At 40.2% G+C, this 20,043-nt stretch overlaps 1 protein-coding gene and 1 pseudogene across 1 annotated transcript in view; both read right to left on the bottom strand.

Annotated features, from left to right (window-relative positions):
* The window catches only part of LOC126030769 (immunoglobulin lambda-1 light chain-like), a 180,739-nt gene that overhangs the window by 8,362 nt on the left and 152,334 nt on the right, over positions 1-20,043 (bottom strand). The window lies entirely within an intron of this gene.
* The window catches only part of LOC126030770 (immunoglobulin lambda-1 light chain-like), a 74,219-nt pseudogene continuing 63,943 nt past the window's right edge, over positions 9,768-20,043 (bottom strand).

Below are 20,043 nucleotides of genomic sequence, written 5' to 3'. Positions count from 1 at the left end.
TAATACACCTTCTGTCAAAATCCCAAACTATACACAACCCTAAGTTCATTAAAAATAGAGTTCCATACAAACAGCCCAAAATATAGACTATAGTAACATCATGTGCATATAACAATATTTAAGAAATTTAAGAAATAAATTTAAGAATTTTATTATATAATCTTTGTTGGGGGATAGGTTGGATCAACAATGGTTTCTGAGGGGTTACTGCTGGCTCTGCTCAGAAGTCATTCATGGCTTGGAGGTCCATATGAGAGGCTGGGGAACAAATGGATTGGCAGCATGCAGGGCAAATGCTTACCCACTATGCGATGGCTGCAGCCCCCAAACTATCATTTTATATTTAAAAAATTTGATCATTGCTTGTTGGGTTTATCATATTGAACTAATTTTAATTTTTGTTTCTGGAATACATTAGGTATTATACAGGGATCTGCTTTCAAAGGTATCTCTTGACATGATCTGTGGCACCATATAGGGTACAAGAGATCAAACCCATGATGTTACTTCCCAGAGAAGATCCCTACTTGCTATTCGAGCTCTTTGGCCACCAGAGATACATTTTAGAAATATTGGGTGATATTTCATGGAGAAGAAGTAGCAACGAGTAAGCAAGTAAACCTAATTCAGAACTGACTTAGCCAGCTGTATCAACTATAGTGTTCCTAGCAAGATGTGCTAGTGTGAAGAAGGCTCCCTTTGTTAGATTCTCCAAGAACAGACCATGGGGTACTTTCTCCAGAATGAATAATGTGAGCTCCCTTCTATTTTCTCTATTTTATCATTTTTACATGGTTAGATTCTCATTTGAACTTTCTGTGATAGGTATCTCACATTCTTTGCACTAAGGTGTCTGTCTTACTTAGCTCTGTTTCTTCTGAATGCTCTAAATGGGGACAATCTCACATCATTAAATATTGTGTATCTGTTTTGCGTTACTCTCCCTTTATTATCGAATTGGTGTTTCCTCTGGCTTAATGCCCATATGACAATTATCTGTGTTGTGCCATGTAAATTTTATTTCAGAAAGGGCACAGGACACATTTAGTTCTCAAGTATCAGTCATCCCTGGACCTTTAATCTGATTTCCCTCACCTACTTTTTTTTTTTCTGCTCTCCTTTCTGCAGAGTTTTGTAGGTGTTTCAGGATTCTGCATAGTAGCTCCAGTAATTATGAGAAATGCTTTTACCTCTGAGAGTTGTGGCTTGTTAACACCAATTGTGAATTGTTTATATGAGGAGGATGGCCTTATGTATAATAATTGGTTTATTTTGTATTTTTTTTATTAATTAGGCTTCAAAAATTTTTGTCTCCAATGACATTCTTAATAGACCTTACAAAAGTCAATGTAAAAATACAACAGCAATAGTACAGACAGTTGGGTTCAAACCCTAGCACCCCATATGTTTCTTATGCCAACCAGTAGTGAATGCTGAGTGCAGAGACAGACAGGAGTAATCCCAGAGCACCCCTAGGTTGTTACCACAAAAAAACAAAAAACAAAAAACAAACAAAAAAAACCTCCAAAGCAAGCAAACATACAAAAACACAAAACAAAAGAAATGTGAAGTCATGTTGGACAAAACAGCAAAAGGTGTGGTGATCCCTCAATCTCTCTAGGAGATTGCTAAAAATCTAATTAGGTGAAGAAACCTAAGTAATTCCACCATCGAGAGTATACAATATTCACTTTTTGAGGTCAAAGACACAAAGGAAATTAAACACAAGTATCCCTCCACTTCTTTTTTTTTGTTTTGTTTTTGTTTTTGTTTTTGGGCCACATCCAGAGTTGCTCAAAGGTTACTCCTGGCTATCTGCTCAGAAATAGCTCCTGGCAGGCACGCGGGACCATATGGGACACTGGGATTTGAACCAACCACCTTTGGTCCTGGATCGGCTGCTTGCAAGGCAAACGCCGCTGTGCTATCTCTCTGGGCCCTCCACTTCTAAACACATACACAACCCATGGCAGTGGGATAATGTATGGGAGGCTATTGCAAGTGGCTATCCCAGGGGAAGTAATTGGCTCATTATAGGATCTCCAGAGTACCACTCTGAATACTTCCTGAGTGCAGAGATGGTATTAATCTCTGTGTACTATGTGTTTAAAAGTAAACCAACCCCCAAAATAAATCAATGATTAAACAATCACATGACACCTGATTCCATCTAAGTGAGAGGTGTGTTTTGTGAAGAAAAAAAAAAAAGAAAGACATCAATCAACTGTAAGGGAAGAAATCCACTTTGGCACAACAGACCCATGTTTTTGCAAGAACTGTTCCTATCTATGCTGCTACTTAGCAGATTTGGTGACAGGTACCACAGATAGTGTTCACGCACAATGCAGTGACCATCAAGGTTTAGAGATGCCTACACTGGTCTATTTGAAAATCAACTGGTTCAGGAATAACAGTCAGGAACCTGGAAATGAATCCATTGTGTGCAGGTGAGGGAGGTGGTAGGCTAGATGGGCATTAGATCATCTGGTGTTCCTAGAACTCAGACATCCCATAGCCATTAGCCTAGACTCTCTTTGTTCTCTCCTGGATAACCCCACAATCACTATCTTCTTTTATTTCCATTGGCAAATCTTATTTAAGATGCCACTGGATTCCAATTCTCTGCTAAACTCAGTATCCACTCCCATTAGCACAATTTTTTTCAAGTCATCCCTCATATGATGGACTTCAGCACAATATCTAAATCATTTATATTTTATTGTCTCAGTCACCCGAATTCAATGATCAAAATTCTAATTTTTTCCCCCTTTGGTATTTTGGTCACACCCAGTGATGCTCATTGGTTACTTCTGTCTATGTGCTCAGAAATCGCTTCTGGCTTGGGGGACCATATGGGAGTCCGGGGCTAGCGTCCTAGGCTTACGCCACCACTCAGGCTCCTCAACTTTCTTATGATTGAGATCTCTGATCTTTACTAGGGAGCACGAACTTGATACTTTGTCTAAGAGAACATACCTTTAGCTTCCTTCTGCCTCAATGTCACTTCACATTTTGAACTGCAATGATGGGAGTCCTGTATCTCAGAGAGTATCTGAGTGCTCCCTGAGTTGTTGGGAAGAGTCAAGGCATTTTAGGCATTTGATAATCTGGGTTTAATTAGAATGAGTGTATCTCACTCATTCATCCCACATTATTTAGCTTGGCTGAATTTTACTTATCAAATGTAAATAGTTTAATTTTGTACAAGTCTAACCTATTTTAACAAGTTCATCCTTGTAAAATGTTATCCTGGATCCCTACTAATTTCTGCGTGATCCCCTTCTGAGACTCTCGTGTTTCTTTTTTTTATTAATTTTTTTATTTTTAATTATGAGAACAAGGATGCAAAGAAAGAGGACAAGGTAAAGTTACAGTGGAAGGACAATCACCCATAACCTAATTCTCAGAAGTCCCCTTGCTGATACCTTAACTTTGAAATTTTAGCCAAAGAACATTAAGATAAATAAGACAGAATCCATGTACAATTACTTTGTCCCTCAAGTCCCCAGATTGTAACACATTATAATATTTTTTAACAGCACACAAGGCAATCTAAAGCCATAAAACTTACGTAACTCCTTAAACATTACAGGCATAGTATTTTTTTACATTTCCATATACATGCATATTAGCTTAAGTTAACCTCAAATTTTAAGTGGGTTCTTTTTAAGGATTAGAGTCAAAGGAGCACAGTAAAAATGGTGTTAGAGTGGCAATTGTTGTTTGCATAGGCCCACCAAAATATGAGGGACATGGAAAGAAATAACCTTGGCCTAAATACAAAGAGACCTGATCCCTGAAGTTTCCTGGCACAAGACCAACTCTAGGCTCCAGGCAAGCTAGATCGTCCAATCCAAGACACTGTAGTGCCAACACACTTTTATTTTTCACACAGTCTCTGTTGTTGGTATCATGTTTCTGTATTAAAGATCCTGGAATCTTCATATCCTACATTGAAGTCAGGATGTGGAGCGTCCTCTCGTTTCACCTCACAATCAAAGGGCAACGCAGGGAGCCCTGTCCTGTAAGCAGGTCGTTGTTATTGTTAAGTCTTCTCAGCTTAAGGGAAGTCTCTTTTGAGCAGGTTGATGTCTGAGCAGTGTAGGGTCTTCCGTGGTAGAGGATTGGTTCCAGGTGATGTTATAGACCAGCCTGGATGTTTCGTGAATGGCTTCCCTGGTTCAGGGGTGAATGGAAAATGCCCTTTCTTCAGAGGTCTGTGCCAGGTCATTATGTCAATGTTCAGGGTGTAAGGTCCCTTTGCACTACAAGATTTGTGTGTACCAATCTCTATTAGATAGGATCTTATTTGTATGTATAGTATTTTCCCATTTTAATGTGCCTATGCAAAAAAGGAGCAATGCCACGTGGTGTTATTGGCGCATATGGGGGCCATAAGAACAATTCCAACGATTCCCATAATATGGTTCAATCATAAGCAATTAACTGGGGGACTCTTTCACCAAAATTCCTTGTTAAACAGCTCAAAAAGAGAGGATAAAAAGTGGTTAGAATCGTCACTGCATAAGACAACATTTAGTAAGAATTATAGCTGTCAGAGAAAGAACACAAAATATTCTAAAGATATACGTGTCCATTTTATGTATCTTGAAACAGTTTGGGGTTGTTACACACAATGCATGGCTTTGGTCTGTGATTAGGATTGTATACTACTGAAGTTAAAAAGAGTAATGTAGGTTAGTGAAGTTTGGGGGGGTTAGAGAGTTAAGGAGTAAAAAAGAGCTTTGTAGGGGTGTGTGAAAGGGCAGAATGAAAAATGAATATTCTGGATATGCAAAACATAACATAAGAATAAGGAATACTCTCAATACATGTAGTTTTTAGATGCTTAGGGAGGAATTTCTCACCCACTCCACCCAGGGCCAGATTAACCAGGCATGGCCCTGAAGACCCACCTGGTGTGGGGGAGATCTTGTTCCCCTGGACTAAGTGGTCAGCCCAGGGGGCCTATGGCTAGCTGTCCTGCACTGAGCCCCCAACATACCAGTCAAAGATGCCCAGAAATCCTGGCATGCGGAGTGTTCTGAGCCCAGCCGTGCCTCTGTAGTTTTTGGATGCTCAGGGAGGAATTTCTCACCCCTCCCCCCAGGGCCCGATTAACCAGGCCTGGCCCTGAGACTCTTGTGTTTCACAGGAACATCTCACATTAAAGAAGATCTAGAATTCTGACACAGTTATCTGATCATCAGGACAAGATCTGATTCTGTTTCATGGTTGCCAAAAAAAAAAAAAAAAAACCACCCCAAAACCCTCATGAGCTCCTGAAATAATTAAACAAATGTACTGATAAGAGAAAAATCACCAATTGGAACCCCACTTGACCTTTAGCAATGACTCCTAAGTTTAAAGACACCACATATATGAAATGCACATCAGACACCAGATGATTAATGATTATATCTTTATTTAGGGGCACTAGTTACAAGGAGAGGTACCAACCTGGTTTGAACTGACCTGGGTAGGTATTTCCCAAGATCTGGGAATAAGGGGTGTTTGGGTGGGTGAGGAAATTGTCTTTGGGTGATGTGTAGGGGTTACTCTTGGCTATGTGCTCAGAAAACACTGCTGGCTTGGAAGACCATATGGGATGCCAGGGATCAAACTGTAGTCCTTCCTAGGTCAGTGCATGCAAGGCAAATGCCTTACCACTTGTGCCACTGCTCCGGCCCCATGCATATTGTTTTTGAAATTTCCCACCAAACACATCTGATTCAATAGAATATGGTTGTATCCTCCCAGGGAAAATTTGTGTGTGAGCAATGTTGGTTAGTGAGGCATAATTTCATTTCCTAAAGCATCATCATCCTAAAGCATCATTCCTAAGTCATCATAACCAGCAAGATAATTTTAGGAGCCTCTTGATATCTTCTCTGGTAGCTGATAGTGTCAAGTATCTGACTATTGCCATGCTTCATTCAAGGGTAGAACACAGGAGCCTATATTTATTCAATATATTGTGTCAATTCAATGTAGAAAAATAAATGCACACCTAAGTGAGAATGGGTGATAACCAGCTAACAGGAGCCTATGAAACCCAAGAGTGATATAAGAGTCCCCAGGAGCCACCTGGAGAAGATCCCACTGGAAGAAAGCACATTCATCATTTTCAGTCACACTGCCATCATCTGCTGGAGTGCTTACCCACAGGGTCAGCATGCTATCAACCACTAACTCTTCAACAAGCTAGGAATGAAATAATTATTGTGTGTAATTGTGAGCAGAGGAAATGCTACATTTATTTTGGTTACCACATATGAGATACTTTGCATTATTAACAAAGAGCAAAACACACTAGCTGCAAACCACTTAAGGTAAGAAAGGCCCAACAGGGCTGAAAATATAGCACAGTGGTAGGACATTTTTCTTGCATGAGACTGACCTGGGATCGATCCCTGGCATCCCAAATGGTCCCTGAAACTTCCAGGAACAATTTCAGAGTGTAGAGCCTGGAGTTATCTCTGAGCACTGCCCATGAGTGTGGCATAAAAAACATAAAAAATGCCCATCATATTTTAATCACATACTCCTTTAAGCAAATGGAAAAATTCATTAAATTTTAAAACAGTCAATGCCATTCAAAGATTGTAACTATACATGGGTCCATTACAAAAAGTAACCAACTTCCCTGGAAATCAATTTTTCCAAAATCCTACCTATAGCTCATAAATTTTGATGCCATCACCATCATGTAGAAAGGTGAGAGAGAGAAGTATATACACAGTGCCTGGAAGGCTGCACCCAGACTGCAGAATAGTCCTTTAGGGACCAGCAACCCTACTCATCTAGCTGCTTCCAAGTAAGGCTGAGCTAGAGCTATTTCAGAGTACTTACAAACTCAAAGACTCTCAATATATCTGCTATCACAATCTTAAACCATAATCAGCCATTAGTTCATTAAAATGGAAACCATTTTAAGAGGACAAAATGTAGAGCATTATAACATCATGTGCATATGCCATTTTGGGGGGAGTGGTCACAGCTGACAGCGCTCAGGGGTTACTCCTAACTCTGTGCTCAGAAATCGCTCCTGGCAGGCTTGGGGGACCATCTGGGATGCTGGAATTTGATCCACTGTCCTTCTCTAGGCAAGGCCCTACCTCCATGCTATCTCTCTGGTCCCTGCATATGCCAATTTTTAAGAAATGTATTATAAGAAATTTTTGGGTAAAATTTGGGCTACACCATGGTTTCTGTGTGGTTGCTGCTGGTTCTGCTCCTAGAAGTTACCCCTCGTTTGGGGGACCACATGAGATGCTGGGGATCAAAGTTAGTTGGTCACTTAAAAAGCAAATACCTTACCCACTGTGATACAGCGGCAGCCCCAGAATTACCATTTTATATTGAAGAATTTTTGATTGTTAGTTTTATACTATGGGACGAATTATTTTATTTTGTTGCTGAGACACTTCAGGTGGTAAACTGCCTCTGCTTTCAAAGGTAAGTCTTCGCACTGCTTATGGCACCATACAGTGTACAGGGGTCGAACCCAGTTTAATTGCTTCCAAGATAAGAGCCCTATTGCTACTCAGCCCTGCTGTCATCCATATGTACTCTAGGCATATTGGGTGATGTGTTCATGAAGAAGAAGTAGCAAAAGAGCAAGCAAGTCACTCTGATTCTGAACTGACTTAGCCAGCTGTTTCAAGGATCCAGAATAGATCCTAGAAAGATGGTTGTATAAAGAAGGCTCCCTTCTTGACTCTTCAAGAACTTTAGAATACTCTGCTATGGCATCCTCCTGCACATTCCGTGGGGTACTCTCCCAGGGTGGAAGGCGTGAACTCCCCAACATTGTTCCTGTTTCAGATTCTAATCTGAATATTCTCATCTGAATATTTTGTGCTAGGGCTCTAACATTATTGCACTAAGGTGTCTGTATTACCTATTCTTGTTTCTATTGGAGGCTTGGAATGGGGAAAAAAACCTCATTTAATTAAACACTAGTCAGTAGTGAAAGCTGAGTGCAGAGACAGACAAGAGTGAGCCTTGAACACCACCAGATGTGTTCCAAAAAGCAAAACTAAACAAAAGTAAACATGACTTTATGTTGGGCAATTTAGGAAAGGGTAGGGTGGTCCTTGGCCCTCTCTAGAAGGTTGCTAATAAGCTAGTAAAATGAGGAGACCTGAGTGGTCCCATCACAGAACATATACAACATTCACCTTCATGGATGGAGAGACAGAGAGGAAATGAAACACAAGTGATATTTAATACACACAAAAACAAACACACAATGTCTAGCCTATAGGGGAGAGGGCACTTCTTGTGAGTGGCTAACCCAGGTAAGGTCCTTTGCCCATCTTAGTATCCTCAGAGCAACACTCAGAGTATTTCCTGAGTATAGAGGCTGGAGTAAACCAAGAGACACCCAATTGCAACTAGCCAAACCCCAAAATAAATAAATGAATTAACACTCACTTGACATCTATTTCCATCTGGATCAGAGGTGAGTTTTTTTTAAAGAGGCCTGAATAAGGTCTAAAGGGAAGCAATCTACTGTGGCACCATTGAGTCATGTTTTTTTTGCAAAATCTGTTCATGTCTATGCTGCCACTTAACAGCTTTGGTACCCAAATAGTCTGCAGGCACAATGATGTTGCCATCAGAATGAGAAGTGCCTGGACTGGTATATGTGAAAAACTAACCAGGTTTGCACTCAGAATCATTTGGGTGATTTAATGTCTAACACCAGTATGTGCAGGTAAAGGAGGTGAGGAGTCACTACTGAGGAGTTAGGTCATCCACTCTCCACAGAAGCTTACATTTGGCATAACCTATTGATAACCCACACTTCATTCTCTCCTGGATTGTCTTCCATCCCTATACTATTTAATTAGCATTTACAAATCTTGCCTGAGACATCACTGCATGCGCATTCTCTGCTTAACTCAGTAGCCACTTCCAATAAGCCAGTTCCTCCAGGTCATCTCTCAGATGGATAGATATCAGCTCAATACATAAGCCAACCATACTTTTTTTCTGTTATCTAATTCAATTATCAACATATTCATGATTGATATCTCTGATCTGTACTAGGATGCATGAAATTGACTTTTTGTCCAAGGGAATATACATTCAGTTTCTTTTTAGCTCAGTGTCACCTCACATTGTTAACTGCAGTAATTGGAGGCCTGTGTGTCAGAGAGTATCCCAGTGCTCTTTGAGTTGTTGGGAAGTCAAGGCGTTTGGACATTTTCTAATCTATATTAGAATGAGTCTCTCCCACAGAAAGTTTCTGAATTTTACTTTTGTAATGTACATGGTTTTAATTTGTGAAATATCCCTTTTTAATGCTATTCTGGTTCTATTCATATCTATTCATATATCCCTGACTCTCATCTAACACCCTGTGTCTCTCATGTAAATCTCCCATCAAAGAAGGTCTGAATCTCTAGCACAGTTAATTGATCTTCAGAACAAGATGTGTTTCTAGTTCCTAATAAGAATGAAATCAGAACGAATCTGTCACCTGAAGTGACTAATTAAATGGGAGAATGAGGATAAAATCCTTTGCTGGAACCTCACTGACTCTTTAGCAATGAATTCTATGTCCAAAGACACCACAGAGACAGAACGCGCATAAGACATCAGATGATAATGATCATATATTTATTGTGGGGCAGTAGTTACAAGGAAAGGGACCAACCTAGTTTGAGCTGACCCGGGTAGGTATTTCCCAAGATCTGGGAAAATGGAGTATATGGAAGGGTGAGGAAAGTGTCTTTGGGTGAGTTTTTTCCAAAGACCTAAGAACATTATGCACGAGACACTGTCTTCTCTATATTGTTGCCATCATGTGTGACTTTGCAGATGTACACATTGTTAGATTCCCACTCCTGGCGTGTCAAGCTTAGGTAGCTGCTGGCTGCATATTTGTTGTTGCTCTGTTTCATTGGCTTGGTGGTATCGACTCCTTTTGTGAAGGGTTTGCCATCTCCCATCCAGGTCACTGCGATATCGCTGGGGTAGAAGCCATTTATCATACACACCAGTGTGGCCTTGTTAGTGCTGAGCTCCTCAGGGGAGGGTGAGAACAGAGTGACTGTGGGTGTAGATTTGGGCTGACCTGCAAGAGTAGGGGGTGGAGCAGAAAACAGAGTTTCAGAGTCTACAGGGACCCCAAGACACTAATGGTTGTGTGTGGGGTCTCCACACCAAGGAATCAGCCTGGACCATCAAATATTGTGAGCTTGTAGATACCTACCAGGTCCATTTGCAGTGTGCTCTGCAAATAGCTCTAATTATTCCTGGAAAATTCTCTTACTGAGCACCTTCCACTGCTTTATCAAAACCCTGTGGATTCTGTTTGTCATACAATTGGCTGAGATTATTGACTTGATCACTTTTATGGGTGGTGGAATGTTGGTGAGTTGGGAGTTCAATGTCCTCAGAATCAACAATGTGATTAATTGTGTTGTCTCTGGGGACTCCTTCCCTAGAGTCTACTTTGAGTCTCTCTGGGCAGAAACCTTAAAAATTTTATTCTGTGGTATCTGCTTTTCTGTATGTAACAAAGCATATAGTCTATCATTTCAAAGTCCTCTGCCCGATTTTCTGAGATTTAGTGCCTCGTCTTTCCCCTTCCTTCCTATTGCAGGGTTTTATGTTTTCTTCCAAATCTCAAGGTTTTCAAGATAGTCCCATGAGTCAGGGAGGTGGGAGTTGATCTACCCTTGAATTACTCCCAAATCTGTAACCTCCATGCATTCAAGGGATGCAGCTCTTGAATCTGTATCCTCTCATTACTCTGTGCCCTGGGTGGTCTGAGCCTTCTAAAGCCTCTGTGTGGTCACATCCTGTATGTTCTTTGGTCCCTGATACTCTTGAAACAATTCCCCAAAACAATTGCCTATATCCTAGAGAGATCAAGCTGTGTACTACAAGCCCAGATAAAAAGAAGTCATATCAGAAAATCCTGTTGCCAAGATATATCTAAGAAAGGAATCTTATTTCTTCCTGTCATTCCCCTTCCTCAGAAGAATGACTGGTGATAGAAACAAACTGGAAAGTGAACTGTTCATGCAATTGATCAGAGCTACAATCCTGCTTTCAAATTGTCCACATAGAGAAGTAACACAGCAAGTGGAGGCACAGGGCTAGCATTATAAAATAAACAGAAAAAAATTGCACAAAACTTAAAAAGCTCAGGAAATTAAACGAAAGTTGAAACTCACCAAGCACCGTCACCTTGGTTCCACCGCCGAACACAACACACATTGACAAAGCCTTGTACAAAAACCCTTTCTGGGATGACATGCCCCACCCCCTAGTCCCCAACATGCAGCTGTGATGGAGGAAGTTAGGCACAAGGCTTTTTGTTAAAGCTTGGGTTCAAACTCTGATGGTTTCATTTCTATTACATGCAGGACAAGCGTACTTTGAGCTGCAATTCCAATCCCTATTACTCCAAGAGTCTTTAGGTAGCTGGTGTATCAGTCTGAATTTCCCTTTTCCTAGCGTCTCTGAGAGAATGTATCTAATGGAGTTTCTTTTTTTTTTTATCACCGTGTATGACATTTCCAAAATAAAGGGGGGCATATTGTTAGTTTTTGTAGATAAAACCTAGATATTTTGTGGAATCACAAAGTAATTAGTGGGTTTCCTCTACTTTTCACAACCATCATGAATGATTCTCTGGGAGAGATGATTTACTCTAATTCACATTGTTTTTAGAAAATTTCTCCCTAAAGTGACTGATTGAAGGAGATCACAGTTGCATCTCTCCAGGAAAAATCTGTACGTTAGCAGTGTTAGTTAGTGAGGCATGATCTCATTTCCTAAAACAAATGCCACTCATGCTCAGCAGTATAACCTGATTAGCCTCTCTGATGTCCTTTCTGATACCTCATAGAGTCAAATGTCTGATTCTTGCTGTGCCTCTTTCAATGAATAGACCACAAGGGCCTTATAACATAAATTTTATGGACAACTAACCCATAGACATAAACCACAGCTCCCAATAATTAATAATAACAGATAACAATCAGATTTGAGGAAGAAAATACACATGTAAGGGAGAACTGGTTGATACCCAGCAAGCAGGAGACCAAGAAGCACAAAGAGTGATGAAAGAGACTCCAAGAACACTTGGAGGATTTCCTATTGGAAAGCACATTCAGCATTTAAAGACACACAGCCATCATTGCTGGAGATAAGCCACAGCAGATTTATGTAAGCTCAAACACAGGGTCAGTATGCTATAAGCCATTAACTCTTCACCATGATTGGAATCAGATCATTATTGTGTGTCATTGTGAGCTATACTAGTTCTTTGGCCTCCAGAGAGGCACTTTAGAAATACTGTGTGATAAATGAGTGCCGTCATAGAGAGGTAACAACAGAGTAAGCAAGACACCCTAATTCTGAACTGACTTAGCCAGGCATATCAGGATCCATAAGATATCCTAGCAAAAATGCTAGTGTGAAGAAGGCTCACTTGGTTATTTACTCCAAGAACCTAAGAGCACTCAATGGAAGGAAAGTGCACAGTTCAGGCAATAGACCAGATCTGCAATCCTGCTTTCAAACTCTGACCACATAGACAAGAAATACAACAAGAGTGGCACAGAGGCTAGCGATGAAATAAACAGAAAAAAAATTGTACAAAACTTGAAAAGGTCAAGAAATTGGAGGAAAGATAAAACTCACCAACCACAGTCAGCTTGGTTCCACTGCCGAAAATAATACACAATGAAAAAGCAGTGTACAAAAACCCTTTCTGGGATGACCTGTCCCATCCCCTAGCAGCTGTGATGGAAGAAGTTAGCACAGGGCATATTGCTCTAAGCTTATTGCCACATATCTTATAGCCTTCCCCTCTCTTAGATGTGCGACTATATGCTTGTGAGCTGTAATTCTACCTCTATTTTCCCAAGGGTTTTAAGGTAGCTGGTGTATCAGTCTGGATTTCCCTCCTCCTAGTAATCTTGAGAGAGTATATTTAATAGAGTGTATTTTTATCACCATGTAGGAAATGTACAAAAAATGTGTACAATGTCATTTTAAGGTGATAAAACCTAGATATTTTGGAGTAATCATGGTGTAAGATAGTGGTTGTCCTCTGTTCCACCCAATCATTGTGAATAATTCTCTGAGATAGGTGATTTATTCCAATTCATAATTATTTTAAAAAATTCTCAATAAAAGAACAGATTTAAAGATATCAAACTTGCACTTTCCAGGGAAAGTATGGACTGCAGCAGTTTTGGTTAGTGAGTCGTGATCTCATTTCCTAAAGCAAATGCCAGTCATACCCAGCAGGATAATCTGAGGCTCCACTCTTATGTTCTCTCTGATAACTCATAGTGTCAATTGAGTTGTTTTGTTACTGATTGTTACTGTGCTTCATTCAAATGGTAGGCCTCAGGGTCTTTTAACATAAATCACATGGACAACAAAACCATGGACATAAATCACATCACCCAATAACTGTACCAATCTGGTGTGAGGAAGAAATGCACACAAAAGGTAGAGATGGTTGGATACCCAGCTAACAGAAGCTGAAGAAACACTAAGAGTGATATAAGGTCCTCCTGTAGCTACCTGAGGAAGCTCCCTTTACAAAGCAAAGTTCATCATTTTTAGTCACACTGTCATCATTTGCCATAGATAAACCACAGTAGAATCATGTAACACATGAATGTAACACAGTGTCTACAATGTAGACTCTACATGCTATAAACCATAATTATTCACTATGACTGGAATCAGATCACATAGTGTCATTGTGAGTAAAGGAAACGTCTACATTTCATTTTGCTTACCACATAAAAGACATTTTGTGGTATTAACTAAGAGCAAGAAATGCCCCTTATACATGTTCTGAAAACCAGTTGAGGGAAGTAAAACAAGCCCAACATATTTCCATAACATATTCCTTTTCAGCAATTGTAAAGAATCATTGAACCTTAAAGCAGTAAATGCTATTCAAAGTGTGTAATCATACTTGTATCCATTACAAAAAGTAACCAACTTTGGGGCTGGAATGGTGGCACAATGGTAGGACATTTTCCTTGCACGAGGCTGACCTAGGACGACCCAACTGCAGTTTGATCCCCCGGCATCCCATATGGTCCCCCAAGCCAGGAGCAATTTCTAAGCACAGATCCAGGAGTAACCCCTAAGCATCACCAAGTGTGGTCCAAAACCAAAAACCAAAAAAAGAAAACAATTTCCCTGGAAGTTAGTTTTTCAAACAGCTATGTATTTCTCATAGGATTTGGATGCCATCGCCATGATGCAGGAATGTGAGACTGAGAAGTATATAGTCACAGCATGAAAGGCTGCATCCAGACTGAAAACAGTCCTTTAGGGTTAGCATCCCCACTCCTCTAGCTGCTTGCAATTAAGGTTGAACTAGAGCCATTTGGGTGTACTCACAAACTCAAAGTCTCTTAATACATCTTCTGTCAAAATCCTAAACCATACATAACTCAGTTTATTAAAATGGAATTCCATACACACAGCACAAAATGTAGAATATAATAATGTCATGTGCATATGACAATATTTAAGACATTTATTATATAATCTTTATTGGGAAGGAGGTTGGGCCAACAATGTTGGGCCAACAATGTTTCTGCTCTCAGAAGTCAGTACCTTATGAGATATGGGTTGGCAGCATGCAAGGCAAATACTTACTCACTGTACTACAGATGTAGCCCCCAAACTATCAAGTTATATTTAAATTTTTGATGATTGCTTGTTGGCTTTATAATATTACACCAATTTTTTTCATTATGAAACACATCAGTTGATATACAAGGCTCTGATCTCAAAGATAACACTTGGCATGGCCTGTGGCATCCTATGGGATACATGGGATACAGTGGTTCAAACCCACACCATTTGCTTCCCATATAAGAGCTCTACTTTCTATACTAGCCCTTTGGCCACCAGAGATACACTTTAGAAAAATTGGGTGTTAGAGGATTATCTTCATGCAGAAGAAGTAGCAAAGGCAGCTTAATTTGGAACTGACTGAGATAACTGAATCAAGTATCCAGAATAGATCCTAGAAAGAAGTGCTTATGTGAAGAAGTCTACCTTGTTAGCTTCTCTAAAAACCCAAGAGTGTCAACTGATGTCTTTTTCTGCACATTCGAATACTCTATCCAGTGGGGTGGTGTGAGCTCCCTGACATTCTTCTCATCTAACCTTCATTGCACTAAGGAGTCAGTTTTATGTATTTCTGTTTCTTCTGGATGCTCTGAATGGAAATAATCTCACATAATTAAACATTGGGTAGATCTGTCTTTGGGTTCATCTCCTCTATTATCTAGTTGGCGTTCCCTCTGGCTTAATGCCCATATAACTATTAATTGTGTTGTGCCATATGCATTTCACTATAGAAAGTGTAGAAGACAAGTTTAGTTTTCAAATATCTGTTATCCAAGGACCCTTTACCTGACCTCCCTCACCTACTGTTTTCCCTGCTCTCCTTTCTGCAGAGATTTCCAAGTGTCTCAGGACTCAGCATAGTAGCTCCAGTAGCCATGAGAAATACTTTCACCTCTAAGTGTTGTGGCTTGTGAACATCAACTGTGAATTTTTATATGAGGAAGATGGCCTTATAATATGATCTTGGGTGTCATTTCTATTATATTATGCTTTAAAAATTGTGTCTTCAGGGGCCGGGCGGTGGCTCTAAAGGTAAGGTGCCTGCCTTGCCTGCGCTAGCCTTGGACGGACCGAGGTTCGATCCCCCGGTGTCCCATATGGTCCCCCAAGCCAGGAGCAACTTCTGAGCGCATAGCCAGGAGTAACCCCTGAGCGTTACCGGGTGTGGCCCAAAAACAAAAACAAAAACAAAAAAAATTGTGTCTTCAAAGACCTCCATAATAACACTGTACAAAAGTCAATGTGAAAATGCTACAGCAACAGTACAGACAGTTGGGCTTAATCCCCAGAACCCCATATGTTTCTTGTGCCAGCCAGTAGTGGATGTTGAGTGCAGAGACAGGAATAATCACAGAGCAACTCTAGATTGTCCTCAAGAGAAAAAAAAACAAACAAAAATAAATTTGAAGTTATGTTGGGCAAAATAACAAAGGGTGTGATGTTCCCTGGTCCTCTCTAGGATGTTGCTAAGAAGCTAATTAGATAAAGAGACCTAAGTGGTCCCATCATTGAGAGTATACAATATTCACTTTCATGAATTAAAGTACACAATGCAATCTAAGGCCATAAAACTTATGTAACTCCTTAAACATTGAAGGTTTAGTATTTTCTTACATTTCCTTGCCCATGCATATTAGTTTAAGTTAATCACAAAAGTTTAAGTGTTTTTTTTTAAGGATTAGAGTCAAAGGAGCACCATATAAACGATGTTAGAGTTGCAGCTACTATTTGCATAGGCCCACCAAAATATGAGGGACACGGAAAGGAAAAGCCTTGGCCTAAATACAAGGAGACCCTACCCCTGAAGTTTCCTGGCAGAAGACCAATTCTAGGCTCCAGGCAAACTAGTTTGTTTAATCCAAGTCATTTTCTGTAGTGCCAATACACTTTTATTTTTTACAGTCTCTGTTGTTGGTATCATGTTTCTGTATTAAAGATCCTGGAATCTGCATATCCTAAATTGAAGTCAGGATGGTGTAGAGCATCCTCTAGTTTCACCTCACAATAAAAGGGCAATGCCGAGAGCCCTGTCCTGTAAGCAGGTCATTGTTGTCAAGTCTTCTTAGTGTTGAGGGAAGTCTCTTTTGAGCAGGTCAATGTCAGAGCAGTGGTAGGGTATTCCCTGGTAGAGGATTGCTTCCAGATGATGTTATAAATGACCTTGGATGTTTCTTAGTTAGCTTCCCTGGTTCAGGGGTGAATGGAGAATGCCAATTCTTCTGAGGCCTGTGCCAGGTCATTATGTCAATATTCAGGGTGTAAGGACCCATTACTCTACAAGATTTCTGTGTTCCTACCTTTATTAGATAGGAACTTATTTGTATGTATAGTATTTTCCCATTTTAATGTGCCTATGCAAACAAGGAACAATGCCACATAGCGTTATAGGTCCATATGGGGACTGCAAGAACAAGTCCAAAAATTCCCATGACATGGTTAAACATAAGCATTAATTTGAGGGAGTCTTTCACCAAAAATTTCTTATTGAATAGCTCACAGAGAGAAGAAAAGATAAAAAGAGGGGAAAATCTTCACTGTATAAGAGAATATTTAGTAACAGTTATAGCTGTCAAAGAAAATAGACATAAAATATTCAAAAGCCATATGTGTCCATTTTATGTCTTTTGAAATAGTCGGGGGTTATTAAATACAGTGCACCACTTTGGTGTGTGGTTGGGACTGTGAAGTACTGAAGTTAAAAAGGGTAAATGGGGGGGTACTGATGCTTTGGGGTGATAGAGTTAAGGAGTGAAAATGAGCTTTACAGGGGTGTATAGAAGGCAGAATACAAGATGGACATTCTACATACACAAAACATAACTGAAGGATAGAATATACTATTAATATTTACTGTGCGTGTGGGGGCTATTGCCCCCTCGAGGTTTAGAACATGTAGACTGGTAAGAAATTGCCAGAGACTGCCTTAATAAAAATGAGCAGCTCTCAGCACACTCCAATATGGACCCACCTTTTCTGGCCGCCTGGGCTGGGTCCCAGGGAAGGCCTGGAGGCCAGGGGGCAGGAGAGGGGACAGCTGGGGCCTACCAAGGCTCCCATCACCCCCAAGCTAGGGACAAGGCCTTCGAACTGGGGTCTCCCCAGACCCCATGCTGACTAGAGCTAGCCTCCAGATCAAGAAAGGATTTGGTAAAGAACCAGAAGCCAGGATCTACTCACCCTCCTCCCTGTGCCCTCCCCCTTTCACTGGGGGAAGGGCGGGGAAAGCTTGGGATCCCCTCCAGGAAAGACCACCCGGCACCCACCTTTTTTGGCTGCCTGGGCTGGGTCCCAGGAGGCTGGGGGGACAGGAGAGGGGATGACTGAGGGTCTACCAAGGCTCCCAGCACCCCCAAGCTAGGGACTTCGAACTGGGGTCTCCCCAGACCCCATGCTGGCTAGAGCTAGCCTCAATAAAGGATCCACACCCATCATTTTTATATACATTGATATATATATATATATATATATATATATATATATATATATATATATATATATATATATATATCATCCTATTGTTTCAGTTAGCCACAATACATTTCTGTAGCTGACATAAACTGTCACTATCTCTGGAAGTCAATTTTTCCAACTTGTAGAGCATTGAACTCCAATGCCATAACTATGAATCAAGAACATAAAACAATAGAGAGTAGATAACACAGGCTGAGAGGTTGCATTGAAAATGAGGATCAGTCCTGGGAAGGTAAGACAAACTTAAAATATCAAATTCTTTATATCAAAATTAAAATATCAAATTCTTCTCTGCATGTACATTGACAATAAGACACATTACTTGCTTTATTTTCCAGTTCCACATCCATATTTTATTCCCATAACTACTATTCATAACATGTACCATAAATTATGTACCTCAAATAAATTTAATTAAAATGAACTACGATATATATACACAATGGAATACTACTTAACTATCAGAAAATATGAATCATGCAAATTGTTGCTCCATGGATGGAACTAGAGGGTACCATGCTGAGCAAAGTCAGCCAGAAGGAGATGAATAGATACAGAATGATCTTTCTTGTACATGGCATATAAACATGAATAGAAAAATAATAACAAATGGTTAGACCCAAGAATTAAGCTTACCATGGTGGGGAGAAAGAAAGTAAGAGTGGTGGGTGTTGTATCTCAGGAACAGAGATGGTTTCAGGTAAAGGGAAACCCAGAGACAATGGTGCAAGAAAGCAGACACTGATAGTGGGTATGGTGTTGAAATAGTTTATACATAAATTCCTATTAACAGTATTATAAATCACAATAGCTCTACAATAGAATTTTTAAAGAAAGAAAATAAAAATAAAAGTCAGAAATGGGGAAAACTCAACTCAGAAATTAAACAAAATTAATTAAAATTTTCTGAATTAAAACTACATTATAGGGGCCGGAGAGATAGCATGGAGGTAAGGTGTTTGCCTTTCATGCAGAAGGTCATCGGTTCGAATCCCGGCGTCCCATATGGTCCCCTGTGCCTGCCAGGAGCAATTTCTGAGCATGGAGCCAGGAGTAACCCCTGAGCACTGCCGGGTGTGACCCAAAAACCACAAAAAAAAAACAAACTACATTATATTCATATAAAGGAAAGATAGATATAGACATTAAAAAAGAAAGAAAAAGGGTGTAGAGAAACAGTAGCAGATAGGGCATTTGCCTTGTACATGGTGACTTGGGCTCAATTTCCAGAACACCATAGTGTCCCCGTAATACAGTCCAGAGTGATATCTGAGTGCAGAGCCAGGAGTAAACACCGAACACTGCTCAGGGTTTAAAATAAAGAAAAAAAAGAAGGAAGGAAGGAGGGAAAGTAGGAAGGAAGGAAGGAAGGAAGGCAGAAAATAAAAGAAAAAATGATAGAGGAAGAAAGGAAGGAAGAAAGAAAAAAAGGAAAGAAAGAAAAAGAAAGAAGAAAGAAAGAAAGAAAGAAAGAAAGAAAGAAAGAAAGAAAGAAAGAAAGAAAGAAAGAAAGAAAGAAAGAAAGAAAGAAAGAAAGAAAGAAAGAAAGAAAGAAAGAAAGAAAGAAAGGGGCCGGGCGGTGGCGCTGGAGGTAAGGTGCCTGCCTTGCCTGCGCTAGCCTAGGACGGACCGCGGTTCGATCCCCCCGGCGTCCCATATGGTCCCCCAAGAAGCCAGGAGCAACTTCTGAGCGCATAGCCAGGAGTAACCCCTGAGCGTCACAGGGTGTGGCCCAAAAACCAAAAAAAAAAAAAAAAAAAAAAAAGAAAGAAAGAAAGAAAGAAAGAAAGAAAGAGAGAGAGAGAAAGAAAGAAAGAAAGAAAGAAAGAAAGAAAAGAAAAGAAAGAAAGAAAGAGAGAGAGAAAGAAAGAAGGGCCAGATGAAAGCTCAGCAGTAGGGCATTTGCCTTGCACATGGCTGACCCAGGAATGA

The sequence above is a fragment of the Suncus etruscus genome, chromosome 15, assembly GCF_024139225.1.
Source record: "Suncus etruscus isolate mSunEtr1 chromosome 15, mSunEtr1.pri.cur, whole genome shotgun sequence".
Classification (NCBI taxonomy): Eukaryota; Metazoa; Chordata; class Mammalia; order Eulipotyphla; family Soricidae; genus Suncus; species Suncus etruscus.
The sequence above is the reverse complement of the archived record's forward strand: the minus strand, read 5'-3'. Positions and strand labels throughout refer to the sequence as shown.